The sequence below is a fragment of the Rosa rugosa genome, chromosome 2, assembly GCF_958449725.1.
Source record: "Rosa rugosa chromosome 2, drRosRugo1.1, whole genome shotgun sequence".
Taxonomy (NCBI): domain Eukaryota; kingdom Viridiplantae; phylum Streptophyta; class Magnoliopsida; order Rosales; family Rosaceae; genus Rosa; species Rosa rugosa.
Genome location: NC_084821.1, coordinates 34,562,299 through 34,588,792, shown reverse-complemented (window position 1 = coordinate 34,588,792; position 26,494 = coordinate 34,562,299). Strand labels below are relative to the sequence as shown.

At 37.6% G+C, this 26,494-nt stretch overlaps 1 long non-coding RNA gene across 8 annotated transcripts; it reads left to right on the top strand.

Annotated features, from left to right (window-relative positions):
• Window positions 1-21,114: 21,114 nt before the first annotated feature.
• On the top strand, window positions 21,115-25,399 carry LOC133732593 (uncharacterized). 8 transcript variants are annotated; one of them, XR_009857209.1, is made up of 10 exons: window positions 21,115-21,281; window positions 21,358-21,466; window positions 21,550-21,729; window positions 21,855-21,912; window positions 22,007-22,092; window positions 22,221-22,297; window positions 23,396-23,475; window positions 24,225-24,329; window positions 24,636-24,763; window positions 25,112-25,399. It is a non-coding gene; the product is annotated as an uncharacterized LOC133732593 (long non-coding RNA). The 8 variants fall into 8 exon arrangements; XR_009857203.1 differs by having other exon boundaries at window positions 21,126-21,281; window positions 21,559-21,729; XR_009857206.1 differs by having other exon boundaries at window positions 21,118-21,466; window positions 21,559-21,729; window positions 25,100-25,399.
• Window positions 25,400-26,494: the final 1,095 nt, after the last annotated feature.

Below are 26,494 nucleotides of genomic sequence, written 5' to 3'. Positions count from 1 at the left end.
ATATCTAGAACAAGCTTAGCCTAGCTAGATTGCCCAAGAGCGTTAATGGCTTTGGGTTTGTTATGCGATTTTGTCCTTAGTTCTTTTTAATCAAATTTATAACTGATCCTAATAAACCATTAAAGATCATAAGACATCAAAACATAGTAATAATGCTAAATGTATATACTAACAATGATGTTATCTTATGGTTGAAATTAATGTAAACAAGACGGATCTCTCAACTATCAATGATCTGTTTTATGATTAAAAGTTATACAGTCTCCCTTTAGAAGAAAGACTCACCAGAAAAAAAGAGCTGCAAAGTATTATTAATTAATTATAATATATATATATATATATACAGATCTATATATATATATATTTATATGTTTCTTTGGAGAAAAATAAAACCATGCAACTATATAGTTTCAAAATGTTACTGCAAGCCATCTTGGTCATTAAATCCTTGTATATTAATTTTCTTCTATTTCTGAAGTTGAAATAAATGGGATACCATGGAGGGGAGGGGTCGGTGTTGGCGTGTTGCAAAGCGTGCCCCATCTGGCTCAGCTATCTCACATTCTCACTGCAATTGGGAGTATTTGACTCTCTCTCTCTCTAAGACTTCCCTCTCTCTCTCTCTAGACTTAGTAAGTACTAGTTAATTTATTTATCTATATACCTAGATTAGATGATTGAGGTCAGATGATGGGGCTGCAATGTCTGGTGCCGACAGCTTCTCATGATCGAGCTCATGGCGCGCAAGTGGGTCGATCCATCAGACTTTGACGCACTGTTTTCCTCTGCAAGCCCAGGCACTAATTACTAATATACTAAAGCCCGGTTACTGTTACTCTACTGTTCATAAAGGACAGAAAAGACGATTTTGTCCCTGTTTTTTTTGTAATCACGTCGTTGCCATTCGTATCAGGCTCACCTTTTTTTTTTCTTCTTTCGCCCTCCTCCCGTCTGCATCTGAAGACGGAAATTTCCAGAAGCCCAAGGCCGCAGAGAGAACAATCAGCCCATCCTCCTTGACCCAAATCAGCAGCTGCACCACCATCACCACGCCGTCACCAAACCCACCGCACCACCACCCCACCCGTGTCGGAGCCCCATCACCGACATGCCACCGCCGCAATCGGATCCATAGTCGGCACCACCAAACAGCATAGAAACTATCCCACCCTGCTTGGATCCAGACCTACGCCCCACGCAGAATCTGCGTGGTCTGATCCAAGCAGGGTGGGAGTTTCTATGCTGATTGGTGGTGCCGACTATGGATCCGATTGCGGCGGTGGCATGTCGGTGTGCTTGGATCCAGGCCACGCAAGACTTCCATATTATCCACCGAGGACGAGCTCAAGATTTGGGACCAGGATTTCGTCAAGGTTGACCAGGCCACGCTCTTCAATCTAATCTTGGTGCGTTTTTCTTATCTTTATCGCTTTCTGCTTGTGATTTAGGGTTTCGGAAACTGGGAATTGAGTTTTGTTGGGTTGGGTTTTGATTTCGGGGCCTTAATTTTGTTTGATTAGCTTTTAGGGTTATGGTTACTGAATTGGGGGTTGTCTTGGGTGATTGAATTTGATTCTCTAATTTCATAATTTCGATTCCGAGTTTGTTGAAAGTTAAATTCAGTTAGTCACTTTGCTGTGTTTATGCTTAATTGAAGAGTTGGATAATATTGATTGAAATGAACCTTTTGTTTCCAGATTTTTGGTCTATATCATAAATTTTGTTTTTCCTTTTGAACAGCTCCGAGACTCGGATTTTGTTAGATTTTAGCAACCTATATCCGAAATTCCAACATATATTATAATCATCACATGCTCTCAAAGTAAGGGACAGTCTATATAGTTTTTTTTTGAGAGAAACAGTCTATATAGTTGATGCATGCAGTTCTACCAGAAAATGAAAAGGAAACTCTAAATTCACTCACTAAATTGGTTGATCAGTTGCCGTTGGTGCTGAATGAGGTATCTTAATTTCTTTATGGTTCAGAAGATAATCCAGTCCACACCAAAAAAAAAAAAAAAAAAAAAAAAAGATAACCCAGTTGCCTATAGGAATCATTGGTTTGCTTCATTCAAGTGACAATGGTCCTTCATCTAATCTCTTAGTTTATAGTAAAAATTGTCGTGCATTTATAGAATAATTGCTCATTGCACAAGTGCATATCCTATTTTTTTTTTTTTAGAAAAATTCAGTCACCGTCCCCAAACTATGCTGCTAAGGCGAATTTGATACCCGAACTCTCAAAAGTATCAATGTGATACCTAAAGATATATTTTGACATCGACGTGATGCTTCCGTCCAAAATTTGTGATGGTTCCATTAAAAATGATCACGTGTCATACATGTGACAGATTTTTAAGGGCAAAGTCGTACTTTTACACCAATTTTGTTATATATATTTATATATATAGATATATATATAGATATATATATTTATATATATATATATATATATATATATATATATATATATTTAAAAAAAATGTATGCTTTTATCTTCAACTTGAACCGAAGAACATGAACCCCAGGAAGAACCCCAAAATTTCAACTCTCTCTCTCTCTCTCTGTCAAAATTAAACTGAATAAGCCCCAAAATTTCATTCTCAAATCGGAAACCAAAATCAACCATGGCAAGTTCCGCTAGTAGCTTCGAAGATTTCGAATTCTTGCAATTTGAAGACTCCGATCAAGACTCTCTGGGAATTCATCGACCTCTCCAATGACAACCTCCGAACCTCAACTCCGACGCCGAACCACCACAAAACTCCGAGCTCATTGGGCCCAACACTTCATTCGACTCCCCAATCGCTTCGCCCATCGCCGACCTGATCCGAGCCCACACCCGCCGTCGTCAGACCCCTCTCGTTCGCCTTCTCGATCTACCTTTCCTGAGCCCTCTCAATTTTGATGACCGCCGTGGCCATGATGATGATGACGTTGGCGATGAGCGACAAGTTTTGGCTGGAGAGGATGGGAAATTGGGGAAGAGGACATTTGCTCAAAGATTGCAAGGAGGTTTCCGGATTGGGTTTTCTCATGTGAAGGTGAGAGATTGAGCTTCAAGTTATAATATATTGGTTTTGTGAAGGGTTTTTGGAATTTGGTTGATGCTATAAAGAAAACAGGGTTATGTATGTGAGAGGTTTAATCGTGTTAGTTGTATTTGTTTTGTACAATGTAGCTCATGGATTGTGATGTTCTGGATGACTATAAGCTATTGATTGTTGATTAGTTCTTGTATTGATTTGAACTTCGTTGGTTTTGATACAGAAAAAGAGGGCTTTTTGGTGCTTAATTGGGGATTTTGAGATAATGCTGAGGAAGAGGACCAGATCAACTCAAAAGGATCAAGATCAACACCAAATAGGGCATATGCCAATTTCTAATGCTCGGTCTGAGTCACATTTCCGGTCTGATGTTCTTAGACCGAATTTGAAAAGCAATATTTTTTTTTTTTTCATTGTCCCTGGTCTGTTTGTGGGGTTGAGTCCTATAGGTTTAACAAATTTTGATTCAGTTAGAAGCCCAACTTCGCCTCTAGATTTTAGGGTGTTTTCAAATCTAGGCAGTCCCTTTAGGTCCCAAAGACCACCTCTTCATGGGCATATGAGGAGCTGGGGTAGTAGTGAAGTAGGCTTAAGCATGAGTCGATGATGATGATGATGTCAAGTTTTATGGGAAAATTCCCAAATCATCAGAGAAGAAGAAGAAGAAGAAGAAGATGAAGAAGGAAAAAGAAAAAGAAAAAAAATGAATTAACAAAAGAAAAGGGTACATTGGTCTCTTTCTTTGTTTTTGGTCTTCATGTGCTTGCCACGTCACTTTTTTAACGGAACCGTCACAAATTTTGGACGGAAGCATCACGTTGATGTCAAAATATGTCTTTTGGTATCACATTGATACTTTTGAGAGTTCGGGTATCAAATTGGCATTGGCAGTATAGTTTGGGGACGGTGACTGAATTTTTTCTTAAATATTTTTGGTTTGCTATAAATGATAATTTTAATGAGCACCATTTCAGAGGAATGGTATTTGCTTTCGATCACCATCAGGATAGTTGAAATGAATGGTCTTGGAACTGGAACTACACTGTTTCTCATGTCTATTTCTCAGACGCACTCATCGACTCTCAGTCATCGTGTACTTTTGCAATCACACCAATTTTGTTTGCATCCTTGCATAAGTATTACAAACTCCAAATGCAAATCTTGCACTTTGATAACAGACAGCGGAAGCTAATTCGGAATCTCTCAAGTCTCTGCTTTAATTGTTAGTTGAAACTTGATTGAAGTGCACACATGCCTGGCAGAAGGTGCTGATCTATGAGACAAGTTATCAGATAGTCTGGTAGTATTCTTGCAAGTATGTTCTGAGGTCATATGAAAGACGGTTGCTAAATCTCTTCCGCATATTTGAATTTTTCCAAAGCTGGGAGACCCACAATCTAAAGAGCAAAGAATCACATAGTTCTTCTGTGACACAATATCAGTTGTTATTTGTTAATATATATGATCTGTCATATTATATATATAACAATTTAATTTGCATTTGAATGATCTCGAGCTCATTTACAGTTGATTGATTTTACGAACCAAATTATACGACCTTTAGCCTATGTCTTAGGACTTGGGAGATATTTTTCTGTTCCGCTGTTGCTGGGATCGAAACCAGGTCATCACTATGCTAAAGAGACTTTGTTATCCCTCAATTATTATTGTTTGGTAGTTGCTTTCTTTTACTGATATTAGTATATAGAGCTCGGTAAGGTTCCTCTAGCCACTCGGGTTCGGTAGCTAGTCATAGAGTTTTTTGTAGTAGAAGAGCAGGTGAAAGACTGTGCCTTTCACTGGTGCATGGTATCGCTGTTCTTAATTAAATTGTGTATATACTCATGCAGAGATTCAGAAATTTGAGGACATTGGGAAACAATTTATATCAGCAAGTGATAATATTATCATATCAATTACTTAACCTATGCAATTTTTTTGCAGACTGACTTCAACTGAATCATATCATTCACGAGGCATCAGGCAAGCTATGTTGCTGCATTTCCTTACTCCCCACATTTCTTTGTAAGTATTAACACTTACTCTAGCTCTTGCTATAATTCCATATTATATATATATTGAGAAATATTTGTCAAATATGCATCGTGAAATTTAATGATCAACCATTTTATTTTGCGGGGACTAATTCCATATTATATTGAGAAATATTTGTCAAATATGCATCGTGAAATTTAATGATCAACCATTTTATCTTGCAGGGACTGAGATTGGTAGAACTTCATAATGACAATGATGCACTGAACCTTAGGAGAGATCCAAGATTTTGGTCAATTTTTAGAGCTTCGTTTAGCTTTGTTTCAGAAGAAGTGGCTGCCAAAATTTTGATCCAAAACTGTTCCATTCAGTTATCTAAAATTCTGCTCTTGAGTGAGTTTTTTCTTTCTAAATTTTGTATATTAGTATATTATATTAACATGTGAATGAAAATAATTTGGCTTTAAGTTTCAATTGATACTAAGGTCATTTTTAGCTCAATCAAGGCTTATAATTCATTGATAACACTAAATACCGCGGCAAAGCGCGGGCAAAATTTCTAGTATATAATATATTGCGGTGAAGTGAACCATAAAACTTTGGCTTCTTTTACTTTCTTTCATACACGCTCAAACTCAAACCTCTGCATGGGAATTCCTCATCCTACCCAGTCGCAGGGCCAGAATTCAATACAGGAAGGGCTTTCAAGTATTGAAAAAAAAAAAAAAAAAAAAAACTCAAAAAGAAAAGAAAAAGATGAATAGCCTGAATGTCCCATAAACTCACTATACAACCTTACCTCACATAAATTTTAAAACAGGTAAGCGTAGTGAGAGCGTCGGCCGCTACCTAGCTACACACACGAAACCGAGTCGTCATTGCGATCAAAATACCATCCGACCAGTGTAGCTAGCCTTCTGGAGGTTAAGGGGATTGAACCCAAGGAGGTCAGTGCCACATTTCGCTCTCAAGCCAATAATAGGTTTCACGCGTACGTTAACTTTAAAACACTTTAACTTTAATGAAATAGCACTTCATCATGCATCGAACATATATCGGAAACAAAAATTAACTAACCAAGAGTGAGTCCCAAAGCAATATGCTTTAGTAGTTTATGTACTCTGACAATATCTATTTAAATTCGAATGAATTAGTGCCAAAGCAATATGCTTTGTTCTAGCTAGTAAATATCCTCGCGCTTCAGGTAATTTATGGTTCAATTCTGATTTGTTCCATTCTTTAACGTCTTTCAACTGAACTGTATTACTATTTTCATAGTATGGAATGCAAAGCTAGTATTCACCTTTCCACGCTGAGTAAATGGTCTCTATTTTCAAACAACCTTATAGGAAGTATGGTTTGTTTGTGTGTTTGAGATCTAATGGGACATAACAGTCATTACTTGCTCCGAATAGCCTGGCAAGCTTCAACCTTAATAAATAATAAGATGTGTTTAGGTCTGTACCCTTTTTTTTTTTTTTTGAATCGCTGTTGCTGATTTTGGATGTAGAACCTAAATAAGGTTGGATTATGTTTCTGCTATGACATAAATAGCAAGGTTTTGCACCCCCATTACTCTCACTGCGTCCTTCCTTTTTTGTAATAAAGTATTGTTACATCTCAGATTTGATGACTTCGAAATCTTGATAGGAGTTATAGTGTTCTTAATTAAACAATTTATTCTCACTACAGGAAAAATGATCATTCATGACACGTGATTTACGGCGTGCATTTAATACGTGCCGTAAATGAGTATCATTTAAGGCGTGCATTTAATACACGCGTAAAACTCACAATTTTAGAATAAAATTTAAGGCGTGGGTCGAAAGCATGCCGTGTTTATGTAGTAAAAAGCGTTAGATGTTATAAAGTGGAGAGAAGATAAAGAGAGAATAGTTGGGAGGAGGTAGAAGTGTTCTCATTCAGTTTCATTAGCATCTTTTATATAGAGGTAGCGTTTACATCAAAATACATAACTAATGAGTATTTAGGTGGACAACCATATAGATAATAATATTTACAACACTCCCCCTTGGATGTCCACTAATGAATGATGATATTGGACGCGCTTATTGTTGCCTCGTTAAAAACCTTGCCAGGTAACAAAAACCCAGTGGGACAAAAATAACCCTGGTCGAATGACAAAAAGACCACAACGCGCATATGTCCTAGGTAACATGCTTCTGGATGCTCCCCCTGATGAGAATCTCCCCCTGATTGTTGCAAGCCTTAATTATGTATGCGAAAAGCTAAATGTACCATGTATAGTGGTTTGATGTGTCTATCACTGAAGTGAGACCATGTGTGCTTTGCATATAGGGGCTCATCACAAATTTTCATACCTGCAAAGGTTAAGCAATACCAACAAAGCTAGACGATTTTCAATAAGCCTTACCTCATATGATAAGGTTAGAAACAATCTCATATGCTCAAATTCATAAAGTGATAGCTAAGCAATATAAAGAAACTGACACATTTAACTTTGTATAGTTTAAAACATTGAAAAATCATCATGGCATACCTAGCCATACACATCAATATCTTTATGTATTGATACGTCTCATATACGCTCTTTAAGAGCTTTAAGTAATTCATAACTTTGCAAAAATTAGAATACGTTGCAACATTATAATCATAGTTCGAATTCGATTTCGTAGTCTTGTCATAGTACTCATTGAGGCAATTTAGGTCGCGTTAAATAGAACGAAATGAGTACATATATATGAGCTAGCTTTAGACTCTTTGATTCCATGAGTGAGCTTCAGGCTCTTTCAACCTTTCATGGACATGCATTTGAATCACTCATGTATTTGAATCCCTTGAGGATTGATAAGCAATACGCTTATAATGACACTCTGCTTTTGAGATTTTGCTTTTAGCAATGTGTCTTTAAGATCTTCATAATATACGATGACAATGTACCATAAATCTCTCGTCAATATAACAACTATATGTAACACTGTATTTATAGAAATTTTGTCATTCGTATAAGGAAAGATATTCATAATCTCATGTCTCTATAAATAGACATTGTGTCATAGTGATCATTTATCTTCACTTTTGATAAATACCCTTTTGTACCTTGTAGGGTTAAAGGTCCAAGTATTTCATCACGTTTCAAATATTCAATTTCATTGGAATTGCCTCTTTCCAATTTGGCCAATAATATACTTTGTCGACATTCATAATGAAACGTGGTATAGCATCAATACAGCCCTTAAAGATTTTTGGTAGCTACCAAATCTAAATTATCATCGATGATTAACAATCATAGATCTCACACATTCTTATATGCATGCATTAGCAAGCTTATTGATATTGGGTACCCATGCCACTTCTGGGGCATACATTGTCGCTTCTAGGACAATCATCTCTCATAGATAAATTATGTAGCGAATGTGGATCTTTTTACTTATAATCTCATATAGAGAACTATAGGGCTTATATGATCTTCCCTTTTTGGGAGGTTAAAAAACTTTAGACCTGGTGGATATAATCCACACAAATTCACGGCGTTATTCAAATGACAGTAGTCTTTCCTCCCCCTAACAGCGGGAAAACTGTCTTATTTTGACCATGCAAAAATGCGTTCAAAAATCTATCACTTTCTTTGGAGTGAAGATGTTCATTGGTTGGTGGCGAACCCAAACCAAGATTTCGGTCAAAACATGTTTTGTTCATTAGCATCAACCATATTGATTTATTATTGTATCACCAAGACATCATTTCCTAATGGCGTACCTACACCCTTTGTATGTGTAGCCATATTAGGAGTTGTAATATTGTTTAACTACTAGAATTTTGGCACCAGACATCGGCCAAAAACCGATGTCTAACAAAAACTTGACCGATGTCTTTGTGGGTGATGAGAAAAATCGGGAAAATGCAGACATCGGTTTTTAGCCGATGTCTAGTATTATTTTAGACATCGGTTCCTCATTATAAATCGATGTAAATAGGTTTAAATGATAACAAACTTGCATGTTTTACTATTGTTAAACCCTCATTTTATTGTATTTAATGCTTAAAGAAATATATATTATACAGCACAAGTTTGCATTTTAACATCGTTATTGATTTAAGAAACGATGACTAATACTGTTAAAGACATTGGTTCCCATTTTGGAACTGATGTCTGGTACTCAGTAACATATCGTTTTCGACAAAAAATCGATGTCTGTATATTTTAGTAACATCGATTTCCATTTTGAAACTGATGTCTGGTACTTAGTAACATATCGTTTTCGACAAAAAATCGATGTCTGTATATTTTAGTAACATCGATTTCCATTTTGGAACTGATGTCTGGTACTCAGTAACATATCGTTTTCGACAAAAAATCGATGTCTGTATATTTCAGTAACATCGATTTTCATTTTGGAACTGATGTATCTGTATTACTGGACATCAGTTTTTATGGTTAAAATTGATTTCAACTTTATATCTGTATTACTATCTGTATACTAGACAGTAAAGGAAAAAATTAATAAAAAAATAAACAGAAGTGGAAAGCATATCCAGATTTATACAACGTACACCTTAATTAGCAAGTCCTTTGTTTATTATTCCATAGTGATGGCATTAATGGATCAATTGTTAAACCTGGAATTAGAACCATTCAATAAGAAAACCAAACTCAATTGCTAAACCAATAACCGAAATTATTATAGTCAAAATTACCTTCTTGCAGTGATGTTGTTCCAGCAATAAAATTACTCTGATAGCATTGAAGGTTAGACTTTTGATCTCTCGTGATCACAGAACCTACATATAAAACAGAGCATTATTAGCACGGTTCGTACCAGTTTAGGGTTGCACGCCAATTGCTCGAGAAATTGTCCCAATGAAGCCCAAACACAGCAGAAATTTTGAGCGGGGGTACTCTGGCATATCTCAAGTTATCAATCAGAGCTGCTGGTGAAACCAAAGCACACAACTGTTGACAGAAAAACCGTAAACTTCACTGAAAAAGCCTAGCCTAGCCTCATAAGTACCACATAAAGCTGCTTCAAAGAATTGTCTATTTCTTTGACCTTTACCTTCCCTTGTTTCACAGCAGACTCAGTGAAATTAGGGTAGTAGCTTCCACAGTCCAAATCCATCCCTATAGTAACGTAATATAGATATTAGTTAATTGAACTCGGATATGTTAATTAAAACCAAAAGCTAGAGATTAGCTCATCCACAAAGAATCCGAATATTTAACTCTTGATAGGAAATTGCAAAGACCATAAACATGACTATATATAGGATAATAGGATAAAATATATCTGATGCTACCAGCAGCTATTGTCTTTTATAGAATGAGCCATAAATATGAATCCATACAGCAACTGCATGCAAGAACCAAAAGCTAGAAGTTGGATGAGTTATGGCAAAGATTAACCTGCTTTTAATGCTTGTGCAGAAGCCTCCACTCCAGTGTCACCAAGCCATTTATGGCCATTCACCATTACTTCTAGAGAGTCACAATCTGAGACAATGTATCTACAAAACAAATAAAAATTAAGATGGTTAATTGCATTATAGGTTGCAGAAAAAATTGAATTAGGTTTAAAATTATAAATTAAGTACTACAAATCATACCCATGAAGGTCCCATTCTCCTCTAATGGTATCTTTCAAGAGCTTTGTATCAGCACAAGCTGGTATTCCATTAATCCTGTTATAGGAGCACATTACACTACTAACATCACCATCTTTAACACACATCTCAAATGGTTTAAGGAAAGTCTCTGACATATCTTGCTCCGTAACCTTTTGATCAAAAAGTAAAGAACAAATTTTAGAAACTTGATCAATATGTAACATATGTTGTAAAACAAACATAAAATAATTTGAGAGAGAGAGAGTTTAGACGCAGAGAATGGAGAGTGTGTCATATTCATCTCACTATGAGGAGTCTTATATAGGGCTACATCTTGTGTACAAAAGGTAAAACATCAATCACTCATACAATTACGAATGTGTCAATCGCTAATTAGAAGCATATCAATCGCCAATCAATAGTAATGGCATGCATCAAGCAATACCTATTGCATGAATAGCCATATCATTTACAACACTCCCCCTTGGATATTCTATGTCAATAGTGTTGGTTCTGCTATGCGCTTCTAAGTTGCCTCGTCAAAAACCTTGCCAAGTAATAAAAACCCTGTGGGAGAAAAACAACCTTGGTCGAAGGAGAAAAAGAGCACAACGCGCGTGAATGTGGAGTAGTCGTATCACAACAGAGATAGGTGAAGTCTTCTTATCAGCATCGTAAGTAGATAGTATGTCTACGAGAGGTATGCATTAGAGTTGCTACACCAAAACCTTGCCCGGTAAACCCAGTGGGAGAAAACCCATGGTCGAAGGGAAAAAATGAGCAAATGCATATATGTCAAATCAAAGCATCTTCCGGATGCAGTAAGTGGGGTGACCATGCCAAAGATGTGCCTCATCAAAACCTTGCCAGGTAACAAAACCCAGTGGGACAAAAATAACCCTGGACGAAGGACGAAAAGAGTACACGATGGTCAAGTGGGTATGCTTCAGGATACTCCCCCTGATTTCGACTCCCCCTGAAAATTACATTTCAGGTAATTCAGATAGTTTATGTAGACCAATACCTTGGACATGCTTCTGGAATGTAGACTTTGGTACTGACTTGGTGAAGAGGTCTGCACGATTGTCTTCAGATCGAGTCTGCTTAACTTCAATCTTCTGATGCTTCTTGTTGCTGATTGAAGAAGAACTTCGGTGCAATATGTTTGGTGTTGTCTCCTTTGATGAAACTCATCTTTATCTGCTCTATGTAAGCAGCATTATCTTCGTGGATAGTGGTTGGTTCATTAGTAGTGGAATACAATCCACATGTGCTTCGAACATGCTTTGTGATGGCTCTCAACCATATACATTCACGTACTGCTTCGTGAAGAGCTAGAATCTCAGCATGATTCGAAGAGGTAGCAACAAGTGTCTATTTCGTAGACCTCCAAGAAATTGCAGTATTCCCAATGGTAAAGACATAACCAGTTTGGGAACGTGCCTTGTGCGGGTCTGATAGATAGTCTATATCAGCATATCCAACAAGGCAAGCATCATTCTGAGGATCAAGGGGGTTTGATCCATTCCTTGATGCGTAGGGATAGAATAAGCCCATATCTGTCATACCTCTAAGGTAGCGAAAAATGTCTTTTATGCCATTCCAGTGGCGGCGTGTTGGCGTAGAGCTATATCTAGCTAACAAGTTCACATCGAATGAGATGTCCTATCTAGGGCATTGAGCCAAGTACAATAATGCGCCTATTACACTTAGATATGGGACTTCTGGCACCAATATCTCTTCTTTATCATCTGCAGGACGATACGGTTCTCTCTAGACTTCAGACGACCATGGGTGTGCTTGCTTTTATCCTCATTAAAGCATCTTAACATCTTCTAGATGTAATTTGGTTGATGGACCAAAATTTCATCTGCACTGTCCTCAGACTTCAGGTCGAGACAATAATTTGTTTCCCAAGGCCTTTCATCTCAAATTCTGACTTCAGGTGTTTTGCGGTTTCCTTGATCTCTTCAGGAGTATCAGTCAAATTTATGTCATTGACATAGACCGCCACAATTCCAAACTAGGAACTTGCTTCCTTAATAAACACGCATGGGCATAGTTTATTATTCACATATCTCATCCCGATTAAATATTCACTTAGACGGTTATACCACCTCCGTCTGGATTATTTCAATCCATAAAGTGAACGCCTCAAAACTAATGAAGAGCGTGTTCCGTGGTCTAGAACTATTTGCATCGGGTATATTAAGTCATTCAGGAACTTTCATGTATATCTCTGTATCGTGATCCCCATAGAGATAAGTTATGACCACATTCATAAGCTGCATATTCAGTTTTTCGGAAACTACCAAACTGATAAGGTAGCGGAACGTTATGATGTCCATTACGGGAGAATACGCCTCCTCATAATCAATCATAGGGAGTTGAGAAAATTCTTGCGCCACTAGACGAGCCTTGTGTATCACAATCTCGTTTTTCTCATTATGCTTCCTTACAAATACCCATTTAAATTCTACGGGTTTAACACGGGGAGGTGTAGGAACAACAGGTCCAAACACCTAGCTTTCTCTTTGTCAAGGAATCTAATTTGACCTGGATTGCTTATTTCCTTTTTGGCCAGTCGTCTCTACGTTGACATTCATCAACGGAGCGAGGTTCGATGTCATCGCTATTTATAATTTCGGTAGCTACTGCGAATACAAATATATCATCGATGATAATCTCAATCCGATTCCAAATCTCACTAAATTTACTGAGATTTCTCTATTCTCGGGAGTGGGTTCAAATGTTGGAGCATCCCTCAACATGGTCTCTTCTAGGACATACCCATAATCCGGATTTATCTCGTGAGATGAATCGGTTTGAGATTTCGATGTCAAGAGGATTCGTTTGTGCCAAGTATACCCTCTTCTGGGGATAAGAATCCTTCGAACCTAATGGTCTACCTCACTTCTGGGTAGGGACATATGACTGGTTAGCCGCCATGGTCTTACCTCGTCCATCTGGGGCGACGTGTCCTATAGGGACATCTATCCTTACAGGCACATTTGCAGCAGGTATATGTGATCTCGTCACTTTAGCTAGATCAGAGAAAGCGTCTGGCATATTTTGGGCTACACTCTATAGATCTAGAATTCTCCGCACTTCATTATCACATTGTGCGGTTCGGGGATCAAGATGAGACATAGTGGGGACATTCCACGTCAATTCACGTCGTTCATCAGGAACGGTAACGTTCTTATCTCCCCCTAACGGCGGGAAGACTGTCTCATCAAAGTGACAATTAATCCGCAAATCTAGCGGTAAAGAGATCGCCTGTCAAGGGCTCTAAAGAGCACATAATGGATGGGATTCATAATCGACATACACGCCCATCTTTTGTTGAGGACCCAATTTTGTACGTTGTGACGACACAATTGGCACGCGGACTGCATACTCAAATGCGCGTAAGTGCGAAACATCAGGTTCGTACCCAGTCACCAGCTGTAACGCGGAGTAAGGTTGGTAGCAGTGGGCCTCAACGGGACCAATATAGCTGCATGCAAGATTGCATAGCCCCACGCAAAAACTAGAAGTTTGGTGCGCATTACCAAGATTCTATTTGCGAGACCATCTTGGGTGTGAACATAGGGAACTATATGTTCAACATCCATCCCAATGGATATGCAATAGTAAACTCTCCGGTATTATCAAGTCTTATAGACTTTATGAGATAATCCTAGTGGTGAACCCTCAATTTCATGATCTGGGTGAGAGTTTAGCAAAAACAGCGTTTTCTTGCGGACAATAGTGTAACATGTGATCACTTTGTCGATACATCAACCAAAACCATTAATATTTAAATGGTCCACATGGTGGTTGGATATGTCCACAAATTTCCCTTGCATTCTGTGCAGAAAAATGGTGGTGTATGTACTAGTCTTTGCATTTGATGGTCTAGTATTAAATATTCTTAACGAGTATGGCATAGTGTGTCATTATATACAAGACCCTTATTCAGAAGGGGATGCACCTGCGATGAATTGAGGATACGGTGCATCATACTTTGACCTGGGTGTCCCAAACGGTCTTGCCATAGCAAGTAGTTGCTTGAATTAGTTAGCTTCTAGCTAACAGATTCCAATTTCGCCAATGTACGCTTCTGGCCACACACTTTGGAGGTTATGCAAAGATATTACACTCATTTTTCTCAGTGGTTTCAGCGTGATAACCGTTGGTTCGAATATCCTTAATACTCAATAACGCTCTTCTGGAACGTGGAGAATATAAGGCCTCATTAATGGTAGGTTCAGTACCATTGGACAACATATAGTGGATTTTGCCATAACCCTCTATCAGGTTGGATTGACCTAATACGGTTGTCACAGAGGTATGAATAGACAATAAGTTTGAAAAAAAATCTCCGATCTGGGAGTATGGTGTGCGTAATAGCACTTTTAACCAAACAACAAACTTCCCCACAAAATATGCCTATTCATTTATTTAATTCAATGGATCACATGTATGAATAAGTTTATTGAATTAAATATATTCGAACATAACCACATTTCTATAATCCAAAATAATTGAAAACATAAATCACCAAAATCCGAAGATGTTTCATTCATTAAGATGAAATAGATATGGCACAAGGGGCCAATTATACCCATGTCTTCGAGTTCTAATCCTCGGTATGTTCAGTAACTTACCTGAAAATCCATGATCTCTAGTGTGGAATCAATAGAAAATGACCCTTTAATAAAGTTGGTATTTCGAGTTCCGCGACCGGCGTAATACTCATCTACTGCTTAGGCTATCGCACAACAGGTGCGGGACCAGCAGTCAATTCCTCCACATTGATAACAAAGATCATGCTGATTCTGGTGGCAGCGGGCCGGACCAGTGTTCCTTTCAACTCGGGCTTGCTGAGTTATGGCATCATGGTTCCTACCACGTGGGCCTTGACCACGTGGAGCCTGATTATATGGCCTCTTGGGCTTTGGCCAAGTGGCAGACGGTCATATGGGCTAATTTTGTTCTGCCAATCATGTCTTGCTTCAAGCAAGAAAATGGTCATCTGATGGTGAAAGTGCTCTTCTAGAGCGACCCAAAGAGTTTGTGTATCCTCTTCATCGGATACTCAACTTGGAGTGTTTTCTCCATATGTTTCCTTTGGAAATTATGGCACTCATATTAAAAACCTCAATGACGACATTGTTAGCATTGATTGTTGATCTCATCTTCTTTGCAATTAGATGAATTTTCACATCTTGAGTTCACTTTAGATAGTTTCTTCTGGAGACCTCCAAAGCAACAAAGTCGAACATGTTGAGATTTGACATTTCTTACAGGTAAGGAACAAATAATATTAGTGCTTTGGGTAATATCATCCATAAGCAAGTAATGAGAACTTTAGGTTCTATAACATGGTATGAAAAATCGGATTAGACATGTAAAATCTACTGGTTTTATCATGTGTGGTGAATTTATGAAGGAAACTTCAAGTTTCTTAAATGGCATTATCGAAACTACAAGTTCGATATATGTATGAACTACTGGTTCATTTAGAACTTCTAGTTCATTAGGTACCTGCATTTTCTACACATATATTCTAGTGCGAAAATTTAGACAAGTAACACAATAATATTGAATTGAGCAAATTGAAATAATCTCACAAATTTGGATAAATAAAAATCACAAATCAATTGAGATATTAATTGCATGCTTGTAATATAACAGATTAATTATCACACAATTATGTGAATAAATGCTTCTGACAATTAATTACACATTAGATATGGTGAATCTATTTACAATTAATATCAAATCATTTTTTCTTTTATTTCGATTTTGCTGGACCAAAGAAGGAGTGGGCTTGATAGTGAAGCCTATCGGGCTTAGTCTGCAGGCTTGTGACCCGGGCTTTCATGAGTAAGTCAAATGGTGTGTGAGACCTGCTGGGCTGCTAGGTCCTGCTGAGGGAGAGTAGGCCTGCTGGGCTCAAACTGGTCTGCCAAGGAATGAAAAGTTATTAGTCAACCCTTTCGGTTACTCCAATTGAATACGACCAGGTAAGGAAAGATGAGGTTTAGGTGGAGCGAGGCTCGCTTAAGTACACGGCCTCATCTGAACCTTTCCTAGACATCGCATCCAACTGGATGAGCCTAGTTTGAGAAGATTCATAACTTTTGTCATGGTAACATTTAGTGAGCTTCTATTCTGGCCTTGCAACTTGGGCCTGAGCTTCTGGCTCGAATTTGTTATTGTGACTTTGGGCTTGATTTGAGCTTCTGACTCAGCCTCTATTAATATTCACGATTATAACATAACCAAATTCAATATATGTTATTAAATCGTAACATAAATAAATTAATGCAGCGGTTATATACCTAAGGAAATGGGTTCAAATCCCATTAATGCTTCTGGCATTTCGTATATGTAATAAATTTGGGCAAATGCTTCTGGCATAATGTTAATGTAATAATCGCGTAATAATTTAGCCCATAATTCTTCTATCATAATTCACGCAATAATTCAGAATTGTCTCAATGTGATAATGAAGTGATTGTGGTAATGAGCATAAATTACTATGGTAATTGCTTTGGATAAAATCAATCAAAATCAAATCACGGGTTGAATCAATTGATCAATCACCAATTATATGGAGTTGAATCTGCTTCTGGCAGTATTAATATTAAATGGTGTTGATAAATTCCAGCTCGCCATAGTGGCATAGTGGACAATGTGCTAGGCTAATGCATGTTGTGGCTGGGTTCGAATCCCAGGAGCAGCAGAATCCCTTTTCTTTTTTTTCTTTTTTTTTAATTGGTATGCACTATATGGTACTACTGGACCAAATGCTTCAAATCCAAGAATCCTAACCTTTTTTTTTCTTTTCCAACCAAACAATCCAAGCCAAATAAACCAAGACACATGCATAAACAAATATATATAAATATGTATATACCAAATATTAGGGTTCATGCATCATGGTGATTGTTCATAGTCAATCATTAGGCTCAATAAGCATGAATATGAAATTAGATTTTGGAAAACATTACTTGATGAAGAACGGATGAATCTTCAACTTATGTGTGCAGAACTGAGAAGGTTGTCTTCTCAGCCAATCCAAGGGCTATTCGCCTCTTCTGAACAGCTCCCACTTCGAATGGTGTACAGGTCTCAAAACGACTCCAATATGGCTGAAATTTGGAGGTCAGATAGAAGAGGCAGAGACGAACAACTTTGATGAAGGAAAGATTTTGATCTGAGGTCCCGATCAAGAGGTTTCGGGGCGTACAAACAGGCTGATCTGCACAGGAACTGGCGTGCTGCTGTGCTGCAGGCGCAGCAGGCGTGCGACGATGCTGTAGGGGCAGTAGGGACTGCAGGGAGGTTTTTTCCTGGCTAGGGCTTTGGTTGATGATCCTCAATCTTGTCTCAATGGTAGAACTATTCGTGCTGATAACGTGTTGTAAAACAAACATAAAATAATTTGAGAGAGAAAGAGTTTAAACGCAGAGAATGGAGAGTGTGTCATATTCATCTCACTATGAGGAGTCTTATATAGGGCTACATCTTGTGTACAAAAGGTAAAACATCAATCACTCATACAATTACGAATGTGTCAATCGCTAATTAGAAGCATATCAATCGCCAATCAATAGTAATGGCATGCATCAAGCAATACCTATTGCATGAATAGCCATATCATTTACAACAACATATAGAAATGTAGCAACTCATGTGTTCAAATACAGTCACCTGGGCATCAAAATGGTAACGATCCACACCAAGCCAGTTATCAACATCATAGGCAGCATAGTGCTTCCAGCAGGAGGAGACCTTAAGAGGCCTAGAGTTCAAGTCTGTAAAATTCTCTGTACCCTCAACATCTTGCAAGCCTCAGACATAGTTTATAGCATAAGCTCCAACAACATAAGGGTCTTCACCGGACGTCTCTGTGGCTCTTCCCCACCTTGGATCCCTCACTACATTGATATTGGGACTCCAATATGTCAATCCAGCCCTTCCTAGGTTGTACATGGCTCTTGCTTCTGTTGAAACAACCTGAAATAAAATAAATAATTCAGCTAACATAAATCACATCATAAATTAACAAAATCTAAGCTACTTAAAGATTGATTAAACTTAATGAATTTCAAGGAAACATAATTTCGGAGCCTATAAATGATCGAGTAAACATCTAATATAGGATTCCATCAGTTGTGAATCGATCATTGTTAAAATATGCAAAGCCTCAGACCAGAGCCTCAGATGTATTACTCCTTCATTCTCACAATCCAATCCAACCACCACGATCACAAACATTAACTCAATAAACTTCAAAATTTGAACCTTTACATGGTTTTACCACTAAGAAATTTACTTTTTACATTTTTCAAAGAGAAACACACTCACATTATCATAATCGGAATCAACTTCTCCAATCCAATGCTTTACTTGCCGAAGTACCTGAGAGAGAATAACCCGAATTTCTGTCTCTTTGGTCACCCAAACGACATCTGGTTCCTGCAAAAGAAGAGATCAATAAGTTGAGTATATATACCTGAGAGAGGGCTTTGAGTACTGAACCGATATTTGGAATTGTGAACCAGTAAATGTTTGGGTCAATAATACAACAATTTATTACCGCAATAACATAAGCACAAAATAGGTAAACTAAGCAAATTGAGCTGTTGAAACAAACAAGAAAACAAAAGCCCCAAATTGAAAACCCTAAATCGTGAACTCACTGGGTACGGACGGAGAGAATCATCTATATCTTCGAATGCTTACCTTCCAGTTGCTCCATGGTAGGGACCTGATCAAAATCTGGTCACTTCACTGGCGGTCTCTCTGGTATGTGGATCATGGGGGACTTGAGATGAGATCTGTAAATTTTGAGATCTCGCCGCACTCGATGTTGACCTCTTCGAGCTTGCAGGGGTACAAGGAGAAGTAGCCGTCGGTGAAGGGAGAGAGAGAGAGAGATTGATTGTGCTTACAATCGAGCTTGAGAGAGTTGAAGGGAATGGAGGTGCCCAAGATGGCTAGCTCAGAGGCGGAGGAGGAAGACGAGGAGGTCGGGTGAAAATGAGTTAGGGTTTGGGAATGACTCAAAGTGAATGCAAGTCGTGTGAGAAAAATAACTAAGTGTGGGGGGAATGAAATTTTAAGTCCTGCGTTTCTCAAATTTTTCAACTTAGTCCCTCCGCGTTTTTGTAAATTTTTCATACGAAACTTTTCTCATCGGTTTCTTTGGTGACTGATGTCCATAATAATAATAGAAATCGGTTTCTTCACAAACTGATGTTAACATGATTTTTAACATCAGGTGCAATCCTGACCGATTTAATAGTGGTGATGTCTAATGACATTATTCTAGTAGTGTTTAATGACATTCTCTTTAGGAGAATCATGTCAATTGGATACACTTGCATCCCACAAATCAAATGGAGCCTACATTGTTTGTATTAATATGGTTGGTCTCTCATCTCTGGGACTTTAACCCAAGCATATGCCTTTGCATTTAGCATATAATTTTGTCACTATCTTTTATCAAATCACTAGCTTAGATATTTTCCAAAATCAAAATGAGACGGTGGATAAATATCTCACACCAATTCATGTCGTTCTTCAGGAACAATCTTTCTCCCCCTCATGGTAGGAGGATTGTCTCATTAAAGTGACAACTCGCAATATGCGGTAAATAAACAATTTCCTTGTGTGTAAGGTTAGCAATCATTAAAACTTGTAAGTGATTCCACGCAACATGGTAGACAAAAGATGACACAACTTTACATGCCAAAATAGTGTATTTGATTCAATGAACTTCTGGTTCATGACATTATATGCCTCAATTTACTATACAAATTTGACATGAGAGAGCAAATAGTATTCTCTAACCACATTGGAGGCACTTAGTGCGACAATACTTTAAATTAGGTAACATGATAGTAATTCATTCAGAGCCACAAAACAAGATCTACAACTCCTGATATGAGTGTTACCTTAACTTTAGTAAAAATCAATTGTGAAATATCAACAATTGCAATAGACCAAATTTATTTTGATATACTCGAAATTTCGAGTTGAAGACTACAATCCATAAAACTTTATCACGTGGAGAACCTCACACATATAAATGTGTAGTCATAAAGAGGAGGGACTTCAGGCCCTCATATAATTGGAGATCCAAGAAACTTGAGGTTTCAATTTTTCAATTTATAAAAACCTCTTAAGGAACATTAGGTTCCTAGATAATCGGATTAAGAAACATTTAGTTTCAGTGGAAAATCAAGAGGTTACAATATACTAGAATTATGTCAATAGACATCACCACTATTAAATCGGTTGGAATTGCACGCGATGTAAAAAAACGTGTTAGCATCGGTTGATGAGATTTCTGATTTCTATTGTTATTATTAACATCAGTCGTCAAATTAACCGATATCTAAACTCTTGTTCAAAATTTTTTCTAAAATGCGGAGGGACTAAGTTGAAAATTTCAGAAACGCGGGGGGACTTCCCCCCAACACTTAGACTTTTTTCACTTTGTCTGAAACTTTCGAACCCTAATTACTAACTCTCACTTTGACTCCAGCACGCGCCTCCTTCTTCGCGTCGACCTTGTTCTCCAACCTGACCCGCCCCGGTCTCGTTCTCAGACCTGAGCTGCCTCGAGCTCGTTCTCCGACCGCCACCAGCGTAGGTCCTCTCTCTTTTCTCCCCACCAGCAATACTGATTTTCTGTCCGACGTTTCATCGTCTTTTTGTTCTGAAGAGAGATACGGAGATGGGAGCGGAGAAAGCAGAGGCGTCGTTAGATTCGCTGATCGCTGGGTTCAACAGTCGGATCTCAGAGCTCCAAGAGCTCGTTATTGCGCGAAAAAGTAAGACCCGACCTGATTACCCAACCTTACTTTTATGATTTCGTCTCCGATAACAAGCATAGCTCCGAAATTGAACGATTCAGTGTACCCAGCCAGCAGTGTCACCGATTTGTCGGCCGTCGACGCCGCCATGAAGGACATGGAGCTTCAGGTCCAGGCCATCAAGGACCGGGTTCGTGACGAAACCCTAGCCATCCCCAAAGCAAAAGTAGTTCCCTCTCTCTCTCTCTAGGTTTTGCTCTTCACTGCCACTACCAGCTTCTGTAAGTTGCTTCTCTCTTTCTCTATAAAATAGCAACCCTGAAATTGATTCAAATCACTACTGTCTTTGTTCGTCTCTGTGTTTCTCCTTTAACCAATCGTCACTGTAATCTTTGTTTGAGCGCAGTAAGCAGCAGCTTCTCCGATGTCGAGTTTCATGCCGGCTGCCAATCAGGTCCTTCGAGGTTTAAATTCGATTCAACTTTTTTATTTTCTTTGATTTGATTCATGAATGTATATATTTTTGTTAATTTTGTGTAATTTGGATTCAATCAATAGGTCGCTGAACCTCCAAACGACTCCATTTCGAGCCTCAGCTTCAGCCCCAAAGCCAATCACCTGTCGCCACCTCCTGGGACAACTAGGTTTCAATTCTTTCGCTTTTTATTCCTAACAAAGCTATTGACTTTTAATCTGTAAAAAAGTTATTGAATTTGGTGCAATATGTTTTGTAATAATGATTATGATTTAGGAATAATATGCCTTTGTTCAGGTTTGATGCTGGGAGATACAACACAGTGGACAAAATCTTGGTAGTATCCCAAGGGAATGATTTCACATGACCATCCGGTAGGGGCAAATTCTCTATCTTGTATTGTTTGATTTTATTGCTGACTCTATATTACGTGGAACTACTTTGATTTTCGGTACCATAGCATGAATTCCAATGTTTACATTGTGTAATGGAATTATGGATGGACCTAGTGGCTTACGATGAATTAATATCATATGGTGTAGTATAGTTGTCTGGTTATGATTGTAGTGATTGGTATATATATATCATATGGTATCATCATCTATTATTTCCTGGGCTAACCAGTAGTCATTGCTTGAGGAGATAATGATTTCTATGGTCTCAGAAGTAATGCTATATGGTAGACTGTTGTGTATCTCTCTGATTGATAGTATCTGATGTATTTGCTTCATGGGGTTTGCTACTGCCTTTACTTTGGTACCCAGTTAGGATTTTCATGCCAAGTTCACTTTTTTTTTTTTGGATTGCACTAAATTTCTGCTCCTCTCGCAATGGATTGTGTTTACTAGAAAAGATTGAATCATTCTTATGAGAAAGGAAATGGGTTCTTCCCTTTTCCTTTGTAATTGTGAATCTCTGTTCCTTTTGTCTTCTGAAATTAATGAGGTGTCCTGTAACCAAGTTGAGGAATATTACATGAATTTCTATATGAATGTGAATTCAATTTTAGAATGGAAGTTGATTTGGTATATATTTTTACAGTGTTTGTTGTTAGAATTATAATTCAGTCTTATAGGTCCATAGAAAAAGTAAGAAACTTGATTTGTAGTCTAGAGCTTCATTTTACAATGGGCCGGGATTGGCTTAGTTATCTTCTTAAACAAGATTGAGATCTCAATCGAGAGATGAAATGGCGGTGATTTCAGTGAAGCCCATGTTCACCGTAGTGGTGGTCACTCTCTCTCTCATCCTTGCCATCCTTGTCTTCTCCCCCACTTCGCCTTTCTACCAATCCCCTCTCTCTTGCTTCACCCCAGTATGGATTTCCAACCTCTTCTTACTCTTTCCTTTTATTTTTATTTTTTTATTTCTTTAATTTTCAATTAGTTTCAGCAGCAAACAAACAGCAGCAGGAATTCAAAACTGAGTGAAAGCATAGGTTTCTGATTTGATTGTGTTTTTTTTGAATGCAGAAGAAAATTGGATATATGGAGTGTTGGGAGGTTGGTAGAGTGGAGACCTTGCAAGTGGTGGCTACAAGGACATCTCACCAGTAATTCCCAACTTACTTTGTTTTCATGCATTCCTTCTTTTTGCAAATTGGGTGGTAAATGAAGATTTCGTTAAGATTTCGAGCCATAGGGTTATGTAGAAAATGTGGAAAATGATTTTGTTGAATTGAACAATAGGAAATAGAGTAAGCAATGCAATATCTGCATGATGCAATTCTTAGTTATCATTTTACACTTGAATGTATATAGGGAGAAGTCAAGATTTGGGTAGGGTACTGGTAGGGGAAGTAAGACATCAAAAAAGAATTCACCAAGTTGTAAAGCTTTGTTGCTTGATTGTTTTGGAGTGGATAGGTTGTCTCTAACTTGTTTATTTTGATTGTTTTCTCAAAACCAAAAACCCCAAAATCATTTTGTTGTTTATTTCTTTAGTTTCTGTTTTCGCAGGTTTCTGTTCTCTGTTTTCTTTTAATTAATTACCATAGCAAATGATCTCAAAAATCCCTAAAAATTTACTAGTATCCAGTTTAGTATGTTAGCTTAATATCTATAAAATTTCATTGATATCTGAGCAGTTTAGGTTAGGTCTTTATTTTCGTTTTGGTTTCTGGTCAGAGTAGTTAATCTGTTTTGTGTTCATTAGTTTAGTTGTTATTCAATCTTCTGTGGGTAATGACCCCTGCTTCCCTGTCTACAAGACTAATTATTGTTTGCAGGGTAAGCTTGTGTGAGCTTTAAGTTTCACAAAAGAATGTACCTAATGGTTTGAACTTTATATTTATATGAGCAGGTGGACGGGCTGAATGGTCTGGTCTCTGAACTTGTTGTAGCAGTGTAAGAGAAAGCCATGCTTGACGAATGTGAAGCATTGCTGGCTTCAGCAGCAGCTATGCAGGTATAATAATGTGGCCATTTGATGCTTATCCTGCTTTAGATAATGGTGTTTGTCATTCAGCACTCTGTTACTCGTAAATCTCATATAATTCCACCCTAAAAGGATTGGTTACTGTTTTTGGCTAGTTAATTGGATGGATGTAACTGTGATTTTAAATTAATGATTAAGCTATTTGACCAAATGTGTATTCCGTCAGAACCCAGTTGTTTATTCAGAGGGGAAAAGAGGCATTAAAGTTTTTCTACTGAAGTTTACTAAGATGTTATCATAGCTACAGATTACAACTTACAGCTTCTTTTTCAATAGGTCCTGTTGCTGAGGATATGTTCCATTAGCAAGCAACAATTATGGGTCCAGCCGACAACCCATTTACTGGAGGTGTTTTCCTTGTATCCATTCACTTCCCACTCGATTACCCTTTCAAGCCACTTGAGGTACATATAGCCTTGCCATGAAAAATTTCATTTCTTGGTACCATTTAGAAGAATAGAATAGAATAGAATCATTTTGATGACCTGTGATAGAATAGAATCTCCGATGATCCAAGAATTAGCAAATAATCAGCAGAATTCAGCGTTGTCATCCAATTAGAGTGTATATAAGAGATACACTCTAGTCCTCATCTGGCATCATTGAAATCCGGAAATTAAAAATTAAGCTTTGTTAGCTCTAGCTATTCTACCAGAGAAGAGAGGCCTAGAACTGAATCCAACTTTAATTACCAGGATTACTTATTGTTTCAATTTGTTCTTATGTGATATATTAGAAAGTTTTCTGTGCAGGGAAGTCAGGAATTAGGTTGAACTGGATGAGGAGACTTAAAGTAGCCCTTGGCGCAGCAAGAGGACATCTTCAAAGAGCTAATGTAAAACTCTTGGTTTACCATATTGCAATAGTAATTGCTAGGCTAGCCTTGTAGTAGGTTAATTGGGGTTTTGTTTTGCCTATTTTGTGAACTGTCAGGGATAATGATTTTGAATAGAAATTTGAATTTGAAGAATACCCAATATTCAAATTACTCTTGTTAAATGTGGATTGCATTTTATAGCAGCAACTATATATTTTGTGGATGTCATCCTCATCTAAAGACCATGATGTATATATATAAAGTTAAAATCAGTATATAACTATAAAAACGAAGTCCATTATGAGAGAATACATCAGTTTCACAACAAAACTCGATGTCTCATCAACAAATGGTAATCGAATTATTATATTAGAATCGATGTGTCACAAACTGGTGCACATCGAGTTTTAAATAGAGATCGATGTCTAGTTTAAGTATGGTCATCGAGCAGACTAAAAAACCGATGTTTCATAGTGGCAAGGACATTGCTCTTTTTCAGAAATCGATGTTTTACAAGATAATGAACATCGTTCTTTCTTGAGAATCGATGTGTGAAACAATATCAGTCATCGTTTCTTGAATGAATAACGATGTTAAAATGCATAATTGTGCTGTAGGATCTATATTTCTTTAAGCATTAAAGGCAATAAAATGAGGGTTTAACAATAGTTAAACATATAAGTTTGTTATCATTTAAACGTATTTACATCGATTTATAATAGATAACCGATGTGTATACTGATACTAGACATCGGCTAAAAACCGATGTCTAGATTTTCCGGACCTTTCTCATCACCCACTAAGACATCGGTCGGGATTCTTTTTCTCATCGGTTTTTGGCCGATTTCTGATGCCATTTTTCTAGTAGTTATATAAATCAGTGGAGTAACACAATAGTGCTTTCAATTTGCTTATTGTAAGCAAAAGACATAAGACATATGTGATGAATCGTAATGTTCTTATTAGTCAATGCAATTTAATTTGACCAGTGCCTTGATAAAAATCCACCATATAATGTACCGTAGACACGCGCCCAATTTTCAATTTCCTCACATACGTGGATGTTAGGACAATATTTACATTGACTCATGATTTCTCTCTTGCCATGATCCACTTCTTGTGGCATTTCATGCTATAACCATGTCAGTCGGTTTTCTAACTATAGAATGAGACCATGAGAGGGCGAGATTATACATCATAGGTAATAATATTATGTGCTCTTCTGGAGCCATCAATCAGATATGTAAAACCTGAGATCATTATCATATTTTCTTCATGACCATAACTTATAAATGAGGTATTTTAAATGGTCATCTAG